Consider the following 19,189-nt stretch of genomic DNA (forward strand, 5'->3'; position numbering starts at 1 on the left):
CTTTTCCCTCACAGCTCCAGTATATTGCTTTTCAAGTACATTTCAATTCATCTTTGACTGGTCTTGGTGATTTTGTTTCCATCTGCCCTTTCATGATGTGCATTTTAAAACCCAGTCTGAAAATAAATCTGCAGATCTCTCTCTTGCTTCTCTTATACCAGTATTTTCTACTTATCAACCCTCCCAGCTGGTATTTCTTACTAACCACTCCATCATAATGTTAAACTTCCGGTAAGATGGCGGCATGCTCAGAAGCAGCGGTTTCTATGGGGCCAACTAAAGGGATTACTGACATTTTTAACTGCATTTTTTATGATCACAAGACCCTGCTGGACATTGAGGACTTAAAGTACTGCAGGTCTACCCCATCAGTAAGTTGCTCGTTGGCAGAGAAACTGAAGGAGCTAGACTTTCTGCAGGTTATGCTGCTAACTGCTTTAGAGAGGCATTGGAGAGGCAACACAAAGCAGGTCCGGTATGCAGTTTAACAACAAGTGATCATCTTAGTTCTTCTCTTGTGATCACAAGACCCAATTAGACATTCTTAATGTGGAATGCTGGAGGTCCAATTCATTGATTTATTGCTGAACAGCAGGAGGCTGTGTGGCCTCGGTCCAGTGAGGACTAGGCCCAAGCCGTGGTGTCACCTGCTTTCAGCTGCCCAGGAGAGAGGCGTTGGAGTCAGTGATCTCCAACAGAGTGCTGGAGGTGTGGCACGGACTACATGCTGGAGTCCGAGCTGTCCTCCAGTGTTCGCTTAGTCAAAAACATTTGACTACCGACTGCTGCACCATTCATGGACTCAGGAACTTGGACTATTTGTTTTGTCTGACTATACTCTCATATGTGCTATGTGCCGTGTGTGATAGTTGGTACAGTGTTTTGCCCCTTGGCCCCAGAGCAATCCTGTTTTGCTTGGCTGTATTCATGGGTATTCATGTATGGTGGTATGACAATTAAACTCAGAACATGAACTTGAACTTCCCCTCTTCTCCTTTTCCTGAAGGAAAAACTCCAGCTTCGCCTGTCTTACTATCTATCCAGTTTTATTTTATTGCACAAATCTGATGAAGTACTAACATTTTATAATCTTTCGAACCATTCCAGGATGAAAATTGCGTTGCCTTTTTAGTCTTTTGCTCCTGTCACCAGCAATCTAACAGAAGAGCTCATAGAAACCGAATAGTATTGATTAGATGTTCAAAACATTTCCCATTAAATAGGGAGGTTCTTTTTTTTCTGATAAAACCGCATTTGGACTACTTTCTTGAAGACAAACCTATCCAAGTTCATCTGTAACATGGTTCTTATAACTCTAGTTTTATGTGAAAGAGCATTAGAAATTAGGAGATTGTCTCAGAGAAGCAGAATTGCCAATTCAAAAGTGACCAAATGCAGACCCTTCCTGAAGCTCCTTCTCCACCCAGTGGGCAACCTGGTTGGTAGTGGAGAGAGGGGGGATTCTTAAGGAGCTGGGGATGAAGATTCCTACTGCATCAGTTCAGCAGACTGTGTTGAAACAGCCATCACTTTTGAATTGTAGAGTCATGGACTCACACAGCATGGAAAGAGGACATTCAGCCCATCAAACCCACGTTGACCATCAAGCAATCATTTACACACACTTCATTTTATTCTCCCCACCTCCACATCAATTCCAGTTACACTCCCCATCAATACACAAGGGAGATTTTCTATGCTGTTAGCAACAAATTGAGAAATGTTTCATTTCCTATTCCAGATAATTCTTTTTTGTATAACATCATTGGAAAATGGAATTTTTAGCTTTTGGCTATAGACATTTAGGGACATTCTATGGTTATGAAAGACAAATATATTTGCAAGTTCTGTCTTCATGTATCTTAGCCTAGGGCTGTCAAGTCAAGTGATTCCACCCAATGATTGAGCAATGGAGCTCCCATTCTGTTGCCTTCATCTATATGGAGTTTGTTTATTGCATGAACAGTTGACAGCACAGCAATACAATGTGCGCTTTCATTCAGGTCCTTTTCGAAATGCCAATTTCATTACCATTCATATAAATGTGATATCGAGTTACTTGAAATGCAGATTCATCGAGGCAATTAATTGCACATCGCTTCATTTTACAGTGGTCAAACCAAACGGTCAAATGTTGCTTTCTGGTGAGGAAGAAAATGCAAAGGAAATTTACAAGACAAGTTTTTTTGGCAGGAAGAATGGTAGGTGTTTGGAAAGTGTTGCCAGGGAAAGCAGTGGAAGCAGATACTATAGCAACATTGAAGAGGAATTTTGGCAAGCGTATGATGGCAGGGAATGGGGGAATACAGGCCATGTATAGAACATAAGAACATAGAAGAGTACAGGAATAGGCCATTCGGTCCACAATGTTGTGCCTAACCATCTAATAAGCAAATTAAAAACATCCAAAAAGTAATCACTCCAGTCTACACCATGTCCATATCCCTCCATCGTCCTTACATCCATGTGTCTATCCAAACATCTCTTAAAAGCCTCTAATGTATTTGCTCTGCCACCATACCAGGTAATGCATTCTAGGCATCAACGACTCTCTGAGTAAAAAATGATTACCCTTCACGTCCCCTTTGAAACTAACCCCTCTCTCAAAACATGCCCTCTTATATTAAACATTTCAACCCTGGGAAACAAGACACTCTCTGTCCACTCTGTCTATGCCTCTCATAATCTTATAAACCTCTATCAGAGCTCCCTTCAGTGTCCGGCACTCCAGAGAAAACAGCACAAGTATATCCAGCCTCTCGTGATATCACATGCCCTCTAAACCAGGCAACATCCTGGTAAACCTCTTCTGCCCCCTCTCTGCAAAGTCTCAACATCTGTTCTATGGGGGGGGGGGGGGGGCGGGGGGGTGCAACCAAATCCGTATGTGGCCTAAGCAGAATGTTATAAAGTTGCAATATAACCTCTTGACTTTTGAACTCAATTCCTCAACTTATAAAAGCAATCATTCCATAAGTCTTCTTAACCACCTTATCAACCCGTGTAGCCACTTCCAACGAGCTATGAATTTGGATCCCAAGATCTCTCTGCTCAGCAACGCTGTTAAGGATCTTGCTCCTAACAGTGTACAGTCTCTTTACACTTGCTGACCTCACATTTATCTGGGTTAAACTCCATTTGTCATTTCTCTGCCCACATCTGCAACTGATCTATATTGTATTTTTTGCTAGTCTTCTACACTATCCACAACTCCATTACTCTTGGTATCATCTGCAAATTTACTAACCCACCCATCTACATTTTCATCCAGGTCATTTATATATACTACAAACAGCAGAGGTCCCACCACAGATCCCTGTGGAACTCCACTAATCACAGAGCTCCAGCTCAAATAAGTCCCTTCAACCACTACCCTCTGTCTTCTATGCGCAAGCCAGTTCTGTATCAGCCAATTCACCACAAACCCTATACATGTTAATCTTCTGGATTAGCAGTTTTGACTTTGTTTTGACCCATGTAGACAACATCCACTGCCCTATCTTCATCAATCGCTCTCATTGCCTTGTCAAAGAACACAATCAAGTTGGTAAGGTACAGCCTGTCCCACACAAAGCCATGCTGGCTCTCCCTAATTAGGCCATGGGTTTCCAAATATATCCAATAGCCTTTCCTATCATGTATCCTATCCCTAAGAAATTTCCCCAGCAATTTCCCCACAACTGTTGTGAGACTCTCACATGTATAGGTAATTGGAATTAGTTTAGATATTAGTCAGTTCCGGTGATGGTGGCACCCAAACATAATGTATCTTCTTGTACATGGTTCCCCTCCAAACATGGCTGGCACTGAAATAGTCGGCATTTTTTGTCCGCTCCTGGTTAACCAAGAAGTGTTGGGAGTCCATGGCAACTATAGTATGCAATGATGTTAAGTGACTTTAGCTGGGAAGTTCCAGAATTCTAGATTTTTGGTAAGGCAACATGTAATTTGGAAGTAAATTGGAGATGATGGTATTTCCATAATATAGCAGTTGCCCTGTCCCTGTGGCAAAAAAAAACTGATATGTGACATTAGAGTTTCTGCAGATGCTCCAGATGATCATGAGCAACACACAAAATGCTGGAGTAACTCAGCAGGTCAGGCAGCATCTATGGAGAGAAATAAATGAGTTCCAATGAAGGGTCTTGACCCGGAACGTTGACTGTTTTATTTCATATGTAACATGCACTTCCAAATGAAAAGGTTAATCAGACTGTACCAAAATAAATTCATATTATACCATGAAAATAAAACTGCAAATCCTGAAAATATCAAATAGAAACACAAAATACTGGAAGAGCTAGGTATGTCAGGACAAAGGGTCTTCAACTGGAACTCGGTCACTTTTTCCTTTCTTGACCTGCTGAGCATTTGCACCATTTTCTGTTTTATTTAATTTTATACAGTATCTTAATAAGTGTGTTTTATATTATAATCAGTAAAACCTGTAGCCTTTGTTAATTAAACAGAGGATACATCAACTGAAAGTAGTACCAGTCTATAGGACAAGGCCCAGTCCAGCAACAATGGGCAATTAAATACATAATAAGGTTTAGTTAAACACATATTTAATCATCTGATAAGGCCATGGAAAAATAGTTCTGCATAGTTAAATACAGTACTGTGCAAAAGCCTAAGGCACATTTATAGCTAGGGTGACTAAGACTATGGCACTGTACTGTATTTGTCAATGTGGAGCAGAGAGCAAGTTTGTCAATCTGGCAGGAACAAACGATGTTGGGAATGACTGAAGCGCTGCAGGAGTGTTGTGGGACGGGTGACAGAGACGGAGTGCCCAGGGCAGTTCCAGTCATGCCCCACCCTGAGACACCAGATAAGATCAATTGATTCCAACCAATTGGTTTATTGATCATTATAGGATGTCTTTCTGATACTTCCTGCTCCCTCTCTTCTTGTCCCAACCATGTTTCCCACTCTCAGTGCACAATAGAGACCCATATCAGAATTAGACCATTAGATATAGGAGCAAAATTAGGCCATGTGGCCCATCAAGTCTGCTCCGTCCTTTCATAATGGCTGATCCATTTCCCTCTTAGCCTTTACTTCCTGCCTTCTCCCCATATCCCTTCATGCCCCAACCAATCAAGAATCTATCAACCTTTGCCTTAAATATACATAAAGACTTGGCCACCACAGCTGACAGTGGCAGTAAATTCCATAGATTCACGACTCTCTGGCTAAAAAAATTCCTCTTCATCTCTATTCTAAAAGGACACCACTCTATTCTAAGATTGTGTCTTCTGGTCTTAGACTCTCCCACCACAGGAAACATCCTCTCCACATCCACTCTATTGAGGCCTTTCACCGATCGAAAAGTTTCAATGAAGTCACCCCTCATTCTTCTGAATTCCAGTGAATACAGGTCCAGGGCCATCAAACACTCTTCATATGACAAGCCATTCAAACCTGGAAAGATTTTCGTGAACCTCCTTTGGACCTTCTCCAGTTTCAGCACACCCTTTCTAAGATAAGGGGCTGAAAACTGCTCACAATACTCCAAGTGAGACTTCACCAGTGCTTTGTAAAATTTCAACATTACATCCTTGCTTTTATATTCTAATCCTCTTGAAAAGACCACTAACGTTGCTGTCATGGTCCTGATCATTTATTCCCTATCTTGCTCCTAATTTCCTTTGATTGTGCCACAGTTCTGACCGTTAATTTCCCAACTGCTTTGAATTCGCTTTGATGGCAGCGCACCTGGCTTCCATCTAGAACTGCAGTATAAGAACCCCAGCATCACAACCACTAGTGTTGCTTTTTTTTCCTGTGAGACAACTATGTTTCCCGACCACTTAGAACCATTTGTTCTAAGTCTAGCTGCAGTTTCAAGGTTTACTGATGAGACTCCAGCTCTCTGAGTCAAGGCTCCATGTCAAGGCTCCATATCAGGGCTCCGTATCAAGATCCCTCCTGTTTGCTGTTTGGCGTTTACACCTGCGCAAGCATCCAAACTCAATCTCCGTGCCTGTGTCCTGCACTTGGGTTCGCTTCCTTCTCCTTTACCTTCCTCACTACAGACTTGAACTGCAAATCAATCTTTACAGACAGACAGACATACTTTATTGATCCCGAAGGAAATTGGGTTTCGTTACAGTCGCACCAACCAAGAATAGTGTAGAAATATAGCAATATAAAACCATAAATAATTAAATAATAATAAGTTAATCATGCCAAGTGGAAATAAGTCCAGGACCAGCCTATTGGCTGAGGGTGTCTGACATTCCAAGGGAGGAGTTATAAAGTTTGATGGCCACAGGCAGGAATGACTTCCTGTGACGCTCAGTATTGCATCTCGGTGGAATGAGTTTCTGGCTGAATGTACTCCTGTGCCTAACCAGTACATCATGGAGTGGATGGGAGACATTGTCTAAGATGGCATGCAACTTGGACAGCATCCTCTTTTCAGGCACCACCATCAGAGAGTCCAGTTCCACCCCACAACATCACTGGCCTTACGAATGAGTTTGTTGATTCTGTTTGGTGTCTGCTACCCTCAGCCTGCTGCCCCAGCACACAACAGCAAACGTGATAGCACTGGCCACCACAGACTTGTAGAACATCCTCAGCATTGTCCGGCAGATGTTAAAGGACCTCAGTCTCCTCAGGAAGTAGAGACGGCTCTGACCCTTCTTGTAGACAGCCTCAGTGTTCTTTGACCAGTCCAGTTTATTGTCAATTCATATCCCCAGGTATTTGTAATCCTCCACTATGTCCACTTACGGTAATTAGGCTTATCATCACTCACATATGTCATGAAATTTGTCCCAAGCAACACTGGAAGAGAATGAACATTCTCCCCAGTGATGTAACCACCATCATCTAATCCTGAACCAATATCAATTAAAACATATTACCAGTTCATAAGGACATTGATGTCGGTAGGACTTCGTGTGCAAGTTAACTGCTGATTGGCTACGTATCAAAAGTTCTTCAATAACTATGGATTGTTTGGAATCTTCTGAAGTCAGCCTGCAACCACAAGCAATTTGTTTTAATTGATATAAACAATAGAATACATAATTAAAGTTAAAATAGCAATTATCTGGAATATCTAGTAAATAAGTTCATTGATAATAGAGCAAACATGTTAAAATTAAGGAAGTTCAATGAAAACATTGCTTGAGAAGTAAGAGAAAAAGTTATTGAAGGGAGAAGTCAATTAAATTCTTCTTATACAAACTTTAATGACTTTCTGTATTGATCTTAAATGTAAGGTGGTATTGTATAGTTGAGCACCTGGACAGAGTAAAAGAGATACATAAACATTTGATGAGTAATTGCCCTCTTTGTCCTTTTGTCCTCACCTACCACTCCATCAGCCTCCGCGTCCAACACATAATTCTCTGTAACTTCCACCATCTCCAATGGGATTCCACTAGCAACCACATCTTCCCCCTCCACCAACTTTCTGCTTTCCACAGGGATCACTCCCTGTGGGACTCCCTTGTCCATTCATCCCTCCCCACTGATCTCCCTCCTGGCACTTATCCTTACAAGTGGAACAACTGCTACCTCCTCCCTCACTACCATTCAGGGACATAAACAGTCCTTCCAGTTGAGGTGACACTTCACCTGTGAGTCTGTTGGGGTCATCTACTGTGTCCAGTGCTCCTGGTGTGGCCTCCCATATATCAGTGAGACCCTATGCTCTATCTGCCAGAAGAAGCAGGATCTCAGTGGCCACCCATTTTAATTCCACTTCCCATTCCCATTCCGATATGTCAATCCATGGCCTCCTATACTGTCACAATGATGCCACACTCAGATTGGATGAACAACATCTTATATTCCGTTTGGGTAGCCTCCAACCTGATGGCATGAACTTCAATTTCTCAGACTTCTGGTAATGCCCTCCCCACACCTCTCCGTCACCATTCCCCACCTCTTTTTCCCTCTTACCTTATCTCTTTGCCTCCCACTGGTTTTCATTCCCCCTTTTCTTTCTTCCTTGGCCTTCTGTCCTCTCCTATTAGATTCCCCCTTCTCCAACCCTGTATCTCTTTCACCAATCAACTTCCCAACTCTTTACTTAAGCCTTCCCCCTCCCGGTTTCACCTATCACCTTGTGTATCCCCTCTCCCTCCTCTCCCACCTTTTAAATCTACTCATCTTCTATTCTCCAGTCCTGCTGAAGACCCTCGGTCTGAAACATTGACTGTACTCCTTTCTGTAGATGCTGCCTGGCCTGCTGAGTTCCTCCGTCGTTTCGTGAATGTTGCTTGGATTTCCAGTTTCTGCAGGTTTTCTCTTGTTTGTGATTGGATTACTACACTGCAAAGTCTCTTCCAGGGATGCCTACTCTGAAGAAGTTTAAATCTTCCCTTCGACGGGAGTTCAGTGAAACCCTCTCTGACTGCTCCCCCGCTGTGATTTCTGTGGCCTTCTGACTCATCCACCACGTGCTTACGCAGCCCCACTACTACAACCATGTATCCCTTCTGGGAACACGTTTTCACTGCCAGCTTGCACCATACAGTTTCCAGATCCATTTTCAAGCTTCTCGATTCAGACCCTCTGAGGACCCCAGGTACTCATATTCAATTGACTGCTTCTCCCACCACATTCTACCGTGAGGAGATACCTGGTGTCCCTATCCCAGTCACTTTACCAACTGCGGGATTCCCTCTCCGCTGTCTGTAATGGACCTGTACACTTCTTTATCCTCCGCCGGATCCACGCCTTCAATCGCTGGTACTTTGACCTTCTCGTGTTGCACAAGGATTGGAAGATCGCCCGTCTACAGGCCACCGAACCTGCTGATTCCAATGCCAGCAGGCCTCGATGTCTCCAGAACGCAATCCCCGCTGCCGACCTCAACAGCTCAAACAATCCTGAGCAGATTCATAACCCGGACTCTGCCGTGATCAATGTGGGTTCCAGAGACCTCGGACATCGCCAAAGTGCCAATTGTGCAACCTCCAACTCCGGCCTTGACCTCCAGGACGGGTCTTCATGCACTGACGCTGGAACTCCCGTCTCTACTTCCCCCACCACCACTCCACAATCCCGCCTCTCTCATGTCCCACCGACAGCCTTTGGGCCCTCAGGGACTCCATCTTTCTCTCACCCCACCACCCCTGAATGCTCCAAACCTCCCTTCCCTCAGACACAACCAACCCCCTTCCCCCTCCGATCCCAGCTTTCATTCATGCCGGGTTTTCACCATCCCCTCTGACCTCCCCCTCTCTGAGGCAGAACGTTCTGCCCTCAGTGAAGGCCTCACTATTGTCTCCCTGCACCCATGCCTCAGGTAGTTCCGTGCCCGCTGTGACGCTGAGCTTTTCTTCTGCTGCCTCCATCTCCGAGCCTACTTCTTTAGCAAGGACTCTTCACCTCACACCAATGACCCCTCCTCCCATCTTCAACTCACCTTCTCTTCCTGGACACCCCATCCTGGTCTACTGCCTGCTCTGGATCTTTTCATTGGCAACTGCCGATGGGACATTAACCGTCTAGGCTTTAACACTCCTCTCTCCTATTCTAATCTCACTCCTTCCGAACACACAGCTCTTCACTCTCTCCGCACTAATCATACCCTCACCATCAAACACATGGATAAGGGGGGGGGGGGGGTGCACTGATGTACTGACCTTTACTTTGCCGAGGCCCAGCAACAACTCTCAAACACCTCTTACTTACTCCTCAGAAGCACCAGGCCATCATCTCCACGAAACTTATTGATTCTGGGGATCTCCCATCCACTGCCAGCAACCTCATAGTTCCCGTACCTCCCGTTTCTTATCTCCTACCCAAGATACACAAACCTGCTTGTCCAGATAGACTCATTGTTTCAGCTTGTTCTTGTTTCACTGAAATATCTGCATACCTCAACTCTTGTTTTATTCCCCCCCACCCACCCCAGTTCAGTCCCTTGCTACCTCCATCCATGACATTTCACATGCTGTGGTCTTATTTTCACTATGGATGTCCAGTCCCTCTACACCCCCATCCTCCACCAGGAAGGCCTCAAAGCTCTCCATTTCTTTCTGGACACCAGACCCAACAAGTTCCCCTCCGCCACCGCTCTCCTCCGCCTAGCGGAACTTGTTCTCACTCTCAATAATTTCTCCTTTGGCTCCTCCCACTTCCTTCAAACAAAAGGGGTAGCCATGGGCACTCGCATGGGTCCCAGCTATGCCTGCCTGTTGTCGGCCACGTGGAACAGTCTATGTTCCAGGCCTACGCTGGTGACCATCCCACAGTTTTCCTACGCTACATCAACGACTGTATCGGTGCTGCTTCCTACACCCGTGCTGAACTTGTCGACTTCATCCACTTTACCTCCAACTTCCACCCTGCCCTCAAATTTACCTGGTCCATTTCTGACACTTCCCTTTCTCAATCTCACTGTCTCTATCTCTGGAGACAACTATCCACCGATGTCTATAATAAACTAACGGACTCTCACAGCTACCTGAACTATACCTCGTCCCATCCTGCTACTTGTAGAAACACCACCGCCTTCTCTCAATTCCTCTGTCTCTGTCACACCTGCTGTCAGGATTAGGCTTTTCATTCTAGAGTGAAGGACATGTCCTCCGCTTCCCATTCTCCACCATCAATGCTGCCCTCAACTGCATCTCTTCCATTTCACACACGTCTTCTCTTACCCCATCCTCCCGCCACACTATCAGGAACAGGGTTCCTCTTGTCCTCACCTACCACCCCACCAGCCTCCATGTCCAGCACATAATTCTCCAAAACTTTTGCCACCTCCAACGGGATCCCACCACCAAACACATCTTTTCCTCACCCCCACCTTCCGCTTTCTGCAGGGATCGCTCGCAATGTGACTGTCTTGTCCTTTCATCCCTCCCAACTGACCTTCTTCCTGGCACTTATCCTTGCAAGCGGAACAGATGCTACATCTCCTCCCTCACTACCATCCAGGGCCTCAACAGACCTTCCGGGCGAGGTGGCTTCACCTGTGAGTCTGTGGGGGTCATATACTGTACTGTGTTCGGTGATCCCGGTGTGGCCTCTTGTATATCGGTGAGACCAACGTAGATTGGGAGACCGCTTTGCCGAGCATCTATGCTCCGTCCACCAGACCAAGCGGGATCTCCCAGTGGCCACCCATTCCCATTCCACTTCCCATTCCCATTCCGATATGTCCATCTATAGCCTCCTCCACTGTCGGGATAAGGCCACACTTAGGTTGGAGGAACAACACCTCATATTCCATTAGGGTAGCCTCCAAACTGACGGCATGAACATCGATTTCTCAAAATTCCAGTAATGTCTCCCCCGCCCCCACTTCATTTCCCATCCTCTTGTCCCTCTCTCATGTTATCTCCTGCCTGCCCATCACCTCCCTCTGGTGCTCCTCCCCCACCCCTTCCCCTTTTTTCTTTCTTCCATGGCCTTCTGTCTCTTTCATCAACTTTCCAGCTCTTTGCTTCACTCCCCCCCTCCAAGTTTCACCTATCACCTTGTGTTTCTCTCTCCCATCACCCCACCTATCAAATCTACTCCTCAACACTTCTTCTCCAGTCCTGCTGAAACGTCGACTGTGTTTTTTCCCATAGATGCTGCCTGGCCTGCCAAGTTCCTCCAGCACTGTGTGTGCATTCCTCTTTTTGTACAGGTCATACCTTCCCCCCAGAAGAGATACCAATGATCCACAAATCTAAAACCCTTCCCCCTGTACCAGTTCCTCAGCTGCACATTCATTTACTAAATCATCTTATTCTTATCCTCACTGATATGTGGCACAGCCAGTAGTCCAAAGGTTACTACCCTTGAGATCCTGATTTTCAGCTTTCTACCAAGCTCATTTTATTCTCTTCTCATGACCTCATCCCTTTTCCTACCTAAATGTACCATGACCTCTGGCTGTTCACACTCCCCCTTGAGAATGCTGTGGGCCTGATTCGAGAAGTCCCTGACATTATATATATTTATATATATATAAAATATACTATAATATAATATAATATACTACCCAGATGCCTCTTTCACGTCCATGGAATCTCCCGTCTGCTCTTCAACTATGGAATCTCCTATCACTACTGCACTCCTCTTCTCCGCCTTCCTTTCTGAGGCACAGGGCAGAGCTAGACTCAATGCCAGAGGTAGGTCGCTACCCCAATAGTATTCTTAATATTGAGGGAAATAGCCTCAAGGCTACACTGCAATGTCTTCCTATTCCATTTCCCGCTGCTGACAGTCACCCAGCTACTTGTCTCCTGCGATTTAGGGGTGAGCCGAATGTCATCCAGCTCAAGCTCCAGTTCACTTACGCAGTTTTTAAGGAGCTGCAGCTGGATGCACTTCATGCAGGTGTAGTTATCAGGAAGACAGGGGATCTCCCAGAGTTGTCCTCCAAATGCCAGTAAATGTAAAGTGCACGGCACATCTCTACCATTGCTGACTTGGTAGTCATACTTTGTGACTTGTGGCTAATTGGTTTTCTCAAGTTATTTCTTTGCTCATTAATCTCATTTCACAGAATCTCACAGCACAGAGGAGGTGGTAGTCAATCTTTGGATGAAAACCAACCAGAAGAGCCACTGCTGTCCCTCTTTCCACATGGCCTGGAAACTCAGAGAAGTTTTAACTGAAAGAACTCATGACTTATGGACACCCCCAACCTACAATCAAGCCTCCAGATATTATTAAGTTCAAAAGTCTGACGTCCATGTATACACTCATTGTGTTAGATCAGATTGTTAGAACTATTTCCTCTCTTTCTGCACTCCTGATAATCGTTCTTTCTTATCAGCCTTATGTGTTTATGATACCATTCATTGTAATACCGAGGAGGTTACGGTCACCATATTGTGTGATTTTGGTGCATTTGCCAGTTTATGGCCAAAACTGCCAGAAGAACAGAACCTGTTCATTACCCTCGGTCCGTCTCAAATGTCAGTGACAGGCTCTGAGGATATGGACCAAGTGCAGCGAGAGAGAGAGAGAGAGAAAAAGAGACACTGAAGTGGGTCAACAGTTCACCAACTTTAATGAGAACTGTTGCAGAATTTAATGGAAAAACTAGGCCAGCAGGGCCAGTAACTAAAACACTCAAATTGAAAGTTAATACCAACACTGTTGCTGGAAGCAATAGCTGAATACTAAATTAGTACAGCTCCTATACAGCATTAATTGAAACGGTCATCTTCTTTCCCAGACAAGGCCAAAGGTGAAGACAAAGCGTAGACGTTGCTGCATTTTTGGTCAAGTCTTGGCAAGACTGGAATGAAGGGAACGGTGTTTCATACCACCTCAATGAAACACTAATTAACAGGATTGTGCATACTCAAGAGCATGATTGCCAAACCTGTTCTGCAGCAGCCTACATGGGCATGTAGACCCTGGTGGCAGAGTCTGTGGTTATGACAGTCAGCGTGTTCTGGGGCTGTCAATAATCTGTAAGTTATTCACCAGGTTTTATACCTGTTCACTCTCCAGTTCTAAGCAGCTCATTCTGAGGTCAGAGATCAGGTTCATAGAAAACCTGTCGCCTAGCTCTATGCTGTTATGTTCAGTTGCAAGACCTCCACAGCCCATCACTGGTAACAGTACCCTATTATAAACCCAAAACAAGAGGTTCAGCCTCAACTGGGTGTGAACTGGGCAAGAAGGATTATCACTCCTGCAAGTATAGGGGGCACATTAGGGAAGCAGTCTGCGCATTTACTTTACAGCATCAACAATCACTGATTGAGGTTCGATTTCAACTACTGCCAGAAAGGAGTTTGTACGTTCTCCCCATGACTGTGTGGGTCATCTCCGGGTGTTCAATTTACTTCTATGCCCAAAGATGCATATGTTAGTAAGTTATGTGCATCCCATGCCAGCGTCAGAAGCATGGTGACTCTTGTGGGCTGTGTTGGTCGTCGACACAAAATGACACACTACACCGAAAGCTTTGCTGTTTCAATGTACACGTGACAATAAAGCTAACCTCTATCTTTAATCTTTAAGCACTCTATTGGACCCGATTAACCATCAACTAGCCTAATCCTTTGTATTGATTGGCAGGGTTCTGAGCCTGTTTCTTCATACAAAGACTACATGTACTTACCTTTAAATTCTATAAAATTCTTAAGTAGCCAGGATCCAAGTCATGGTTATAACACGTAATGTAGAATTACTTGGAGTCAGTTAAAAACAAGCCTGTTTATTTTGGAATTGTCCCAAGGATACCTTTGAAGTGATCTCCTACAGGAGTCTACAATAGATAATAAGCCAGCAACAGGTCAAGCAAGCTCCTGCAATTACAACAGAAACCAAGTGATTCTAGAACATCAGGTACCCCTGCTGTGGTTTCTGAAACTGGATAAAGCACCTTATTTTAATGCAGCATTGGTAAGAGAGCAGCTCCAACAGTGTGGCACTCCCTCAGCACTGCACTGAAGTCTCAGCCCAGAATTTTGTGGTCAGCTACTTAACACAAGCCTTGAATCCTTAAGTAAGTAGAGTACTCACAAACCAGCACTGACATCGACGCTAACTGGTAGCTGGCCAAGAGCAAGGAGAATGGGAAGTATGGGGAGAAAAGTTAGAAGGAAAATGAAGAGTGCTGATCAAATAAACTAGAATTTAGAATTTATTTAAATTTTACATGTATCCCACAACATGACAGAGTAAAAATGTTTGTGTTCTGACTCCGTTGCAATGTTCACGCATGTGAATTTACAAGTCTAATAGCTTGTAGACAGAAGCTGTCCCGTGGCCTCTTGGTCCTGGCTTTAATGCTGTGGTCCCGTTTGTCAGATGGAAGCTGCTGAACCAGTTTATGGTTGGTGTGGCTGGTATCCCCGATGATCTTTCAGGCCTTCTTTACACACCTGCTGCTGTAAATGTCCTCAATAGAGGGAAGTTCACATCCACAGATGCACTGGGCTGTCCATACCACTCTCTGCAGTGTCCAGCGATCAAGGTCGGTGCAGTTCCCATTCCAGGCGGTGATACAGTCAGTCAGGATGCCCTCAGTGGTGCTCCTGTAGAAGGTCTTGATGATTTGGAGGCTCATGCCAAACTTCTTCAGTCGCCTGAGGTGGAAGAGACGCTGTTGTGCTTTTTCTGCCACAAAGCCAGTGTGTACAGTCCAGGTGAGATCATCGGTGATGTGTATACTGAGGAACTTGAAACTACTCACCCTCTCATCTGCAGACCCACTGATGTTGATCTGGATGAGCCTGTCTCCGTTTCTCCTGTAATCCACAATCAACACGTAATTTTTGGACATTGAGGGTGAGGTTGTTATCTTGGCACCACTGTGTCAGGGTGTCAACCACTCCTCTGTAAGCTGTCTCGTCACCATTAGAAATAAGGCCGATCAAAGTCGTGTCATCTGCAAATTTGATCAGCAGATTGGAGCTGTGTGTGGCAATACAGTCATGGGTGTAAAAGGATTAGAGGAGGAGACTCAGAACACAACCCTGAGGGTGGGGGGCACCAGTATTGAGGGTCAGAGGTGAGAAGCCCATCCTTACCATCTGTTGGCAATACGATAGGAAGTCTAGGATCCAGCTGCACAAGCAATTATCATGTTAAATCCTGAAATGTAATCCTGGAACAGCTTTCTAACGTATGCATCCCTCTACTCCAGGTGAGTGAGGATGGTGTGTAGTACATATAACTATTGTATTTAAGTCAAGTGCTGAACTGTAGTCCAGGAACAGCAATGTGATGAATGGAATATTGAAGTTGGTGCAATTAAGGCATCCTACTGCTTCAAGGAGATGTACAGTACTATCCCAAAAAAATATATCAGAAAGAGTTAGTGCTTGATGCACTAGATAAACTTTCACATTTCCTTGCATCTGCAGTGCAGTAAACGGCAGTAGACACACAAGTGGGAAAAAATAACATCTGATTTGCTAAACCAAGAACAAGTGCACAGTTTGTGCATAATTCATACACCTCCCCGTTATGTGTCTTACTGTCAGATCAGTAATTGAATCCTTTGCATTTCATCTTTTATAATCTCCTTGTCCCACTTCCAATGCACAGCACAGTACCAATAGCAACTAATGATTGTATTAAATGCACAGCAACAATGCAAAATACCTTAATTTACTGTACAAGAGGAATTGTTAATCAAAATTTGACTCTGCCAAATGAAGGAAACAATGAGACAGATAACTAACAGCTAAAGATTAACTGCACAACTCAATGGGTCAGGCATGATCGGTGGAGATTAATGATTCAAGTCAAGTCATAGAGGCATAGAACACTACAGCACAGTAACAGGCCCTTTGGCCCATCTACTATGGATTCTTCTTCTTGCGCCCTTAACTCCTGGTGGGGTCGGTGGGGCGTTGTCATGACAAGCTTTGCACCAGTTTGGTGTGCTCATCATGCGGTGTTGTTCCGGTGACGTCATTGTCGAGAATGTCAGCTCAAGTCACTAGCTCCTCTGGATAAATGCATATTAAGCCCCGTTAACCCATCAAATATAGTATTTTTCAACAGTGTTTGAACTGATAAGTGGGGCAAGAATGGGGAAAAAGAATGGAAATAAAAAAGCGACACTGTGGAGCCTGCGGCCAAGAGGAGTGCAGCGAGCGGCTCTCCTACCTGACCGCGTGCTAGTGAGACGGACGCTGGGCCTTGTTCAGGTGAAGTGGCAAATATGACCGAAATTTTGAAAGAGATAAGGGAGTTCCAGAAAGATGTAAAACAGCAGCTACATGATATTAAGTCAGAGCTCAGCAACATCAATCAAAAAATAGCGGTGGCAGAGACTTGAATTGAGAAGGTGGAAGATTGCATCCAAAACGTGGAACGGATACCAATTAAGACGATAAAAATATTAAATCAACAAGGTAAAACTGCTTGACCTGGAGGGGAGATCATGACAGAAAAATATCAGAATATACAACGTTCCCGATGGAGCGGAGGGCTTGTCTATGATGGAGTTTGTCGGAAAGTTACTGCGGGACGCGCTGAACCTTCCCTCAACTATGGAGCTGGAAATTGAGAGAGCGCATCGTGCATTCGTCCCGAGGCCTACCCGAGATAGAGGAGATAAGCCACGCTCAATAATAATTAAATTCCTTCAATACAGTACCAAGGCGGAGATTCTACAAAGGGCCTGGGGTAAGAAAAGGGTGTTTTTAGACGATAAATTAATATATTTCAACCAAGATTACCCCCACCCCACCGTGGTCCTGCAGAAACGTAAAGAATACTCTGAAGTAAAGCAAATACTAGAATAAGAAAGGATTAGATTTCAAACTTCGTACCCTGCTAAACTTTGAGTGTTTTATCAAGATGGAATCTAACTGTATCAGACAGTGGAAGAGGCGACGACAGACATGAAGGCCAGAGGGTTGCCTGTCAGCGTGATCAAACCGAGGGAAAGCCTGGCAGAGGAATTATCCCGCTCTGCTTGGGAAATAGTGTGAGAATCAAGAAGGCAGGAAATGAGAGGAGGCCGAGAGAAGTACATCAGAAAGAGACTGGGAGTTTTCCAAAGACAGCCCTCACCCCCTCCAGAAGAGCCATAAGGTTTGGCTAACTTTAAAAATGTTGAGAAGCTAAACGGAAGCAAAAGTAGACGGTGATATACCTATCTCGAGAAATACTTATTATAATGTGGATTTTATATTACTTAGTTATTATTCTTTATTCGCTCACTTACTCCTTTTTCCCCACCAAAATGAGAATATGTATATGTTTGCATATATGTGTATGTATGCAATATATATGTGTGTGTATATTTATATGTGTGTGTGTGGGTGCGCGTGCATATATGTGGGCCCTCAACACAAGTAGGAGGGGTTATCCCCCACAGCTAGACATTTCCTCTAGCTCAATGCAGGGTCATCTACTGGAGACCTCAGCCTTGGAATCACACATCCGTTGTCATTTTTGTTATTATTTGTGTTTCTTGGTTCTTATTTGTTCAGGGAGTAGGATCGATTAAGTTTTATTCTGCTAATTTCAATGATACATTGACAGATAAATACAGATGGCCAAGGAAAAAGTAAAATTCATTTCTTTTAATGTCAATCCAATCAAACATAATAGAATTTTATCCAAAATGGAAAAAGAACAAACCCATGTAGTATATTTACAGGAAACTCAGTTAAGTGATAATGAGCATAGAAAACTAAAGGGAATGGGCTTCACTAATTTGTTTTTCTCCTCATATAAATCAGGACATAGGAGAGGAGTTGCTATTCTTATCTCAAGTAAGCTAAATTTTGAAAAAGTATTCGAAATGGGAGATAAAGAGGGCAGATATATTCTGGTAAGGGGGAATATAGACGGAAATTCAGTTACTCTATTGAATATATACGCACCCCCGGGAAGTGATATTGGTTTCTTTCAGAAAATTACTGATATTATGGTAGTGGTCCCCTGATATGTGGGGGAGACTTAAATTTACAATTACAACCAAACTTAGACTCTTCCAATAGAAAAACCTATGAAACAAAATCCTTACATAAAGTTAATACACTTTTTGAGGATGTTGGTTTAATTGATATGTGGAGGGACCTTTCCCCCGACAGAAGGGATTACACTCATTATTCTGCTCCCCATTCTGTATATACAAGAATAGACTATTTCATAACATTTGGAAAAGACAAAGACAAAATAAACACCTGTGAAATTGGGACAATAGATGTAAGTGACCATGCACCTATATATTTATCTGTTGATTTTGACCTACAACCAAAGAATACTATTTGGAAACTAAATTCAAGTCTACTCAATGATCCATACTTTAAGGAACAAATTAAAAAAGAAATTGGTCTCTACTTAGAATTTAATAATAATGGAGAGGTTTCGCCTCCCATTTTATGGGATACTCTGAAGGCTGTCTTAAGAGGGAAAATTATAGCGATATCTTCATATAAGGAAAAAATAAGGAATAAAACATTAGAGGAATTACAAAATAGGCTGAAGGAACTGGAGAAAAACACAAATTGAATTTGGCACAGGATACATTAGAGGAAATTAAAAAATTAGGAATGAAATTAATAGTTTGGCTATGCAAGAAATCAGGAAAAATTTAATGTTTCTGAAACAGAGACATTGTGAAAATGGATCAAAGTTTATGAAAATATTGGCGTGGAAACTGAAAAAAAAAAGCAGAAAATACAATTCATAGAATTAGGGACCCAAGAACAAAAATGATAAAAAAAAATAAGCTAAGTGAAATTCAAGAAGCTTTTGAAGTGTTTTACAAAACTCTATATTCCAAAGT

The sequence above is a fragment of the Hemitrygon akajei genome, chromosome 3 (genome assembly GCF_048418815.1).
Source record: "Hemitrygon akajei chromosome 3, sHemAka1.3, whole genome shotgun sequence".
Classification (NCBI taxonomy): domain Eukaryota; kingdom Metazoa; phylum Chordata; class Chondrichthyes; order Myliobatiformes; family Dasyatidae; genus Hemitrygon; species Hemitrygon akajei.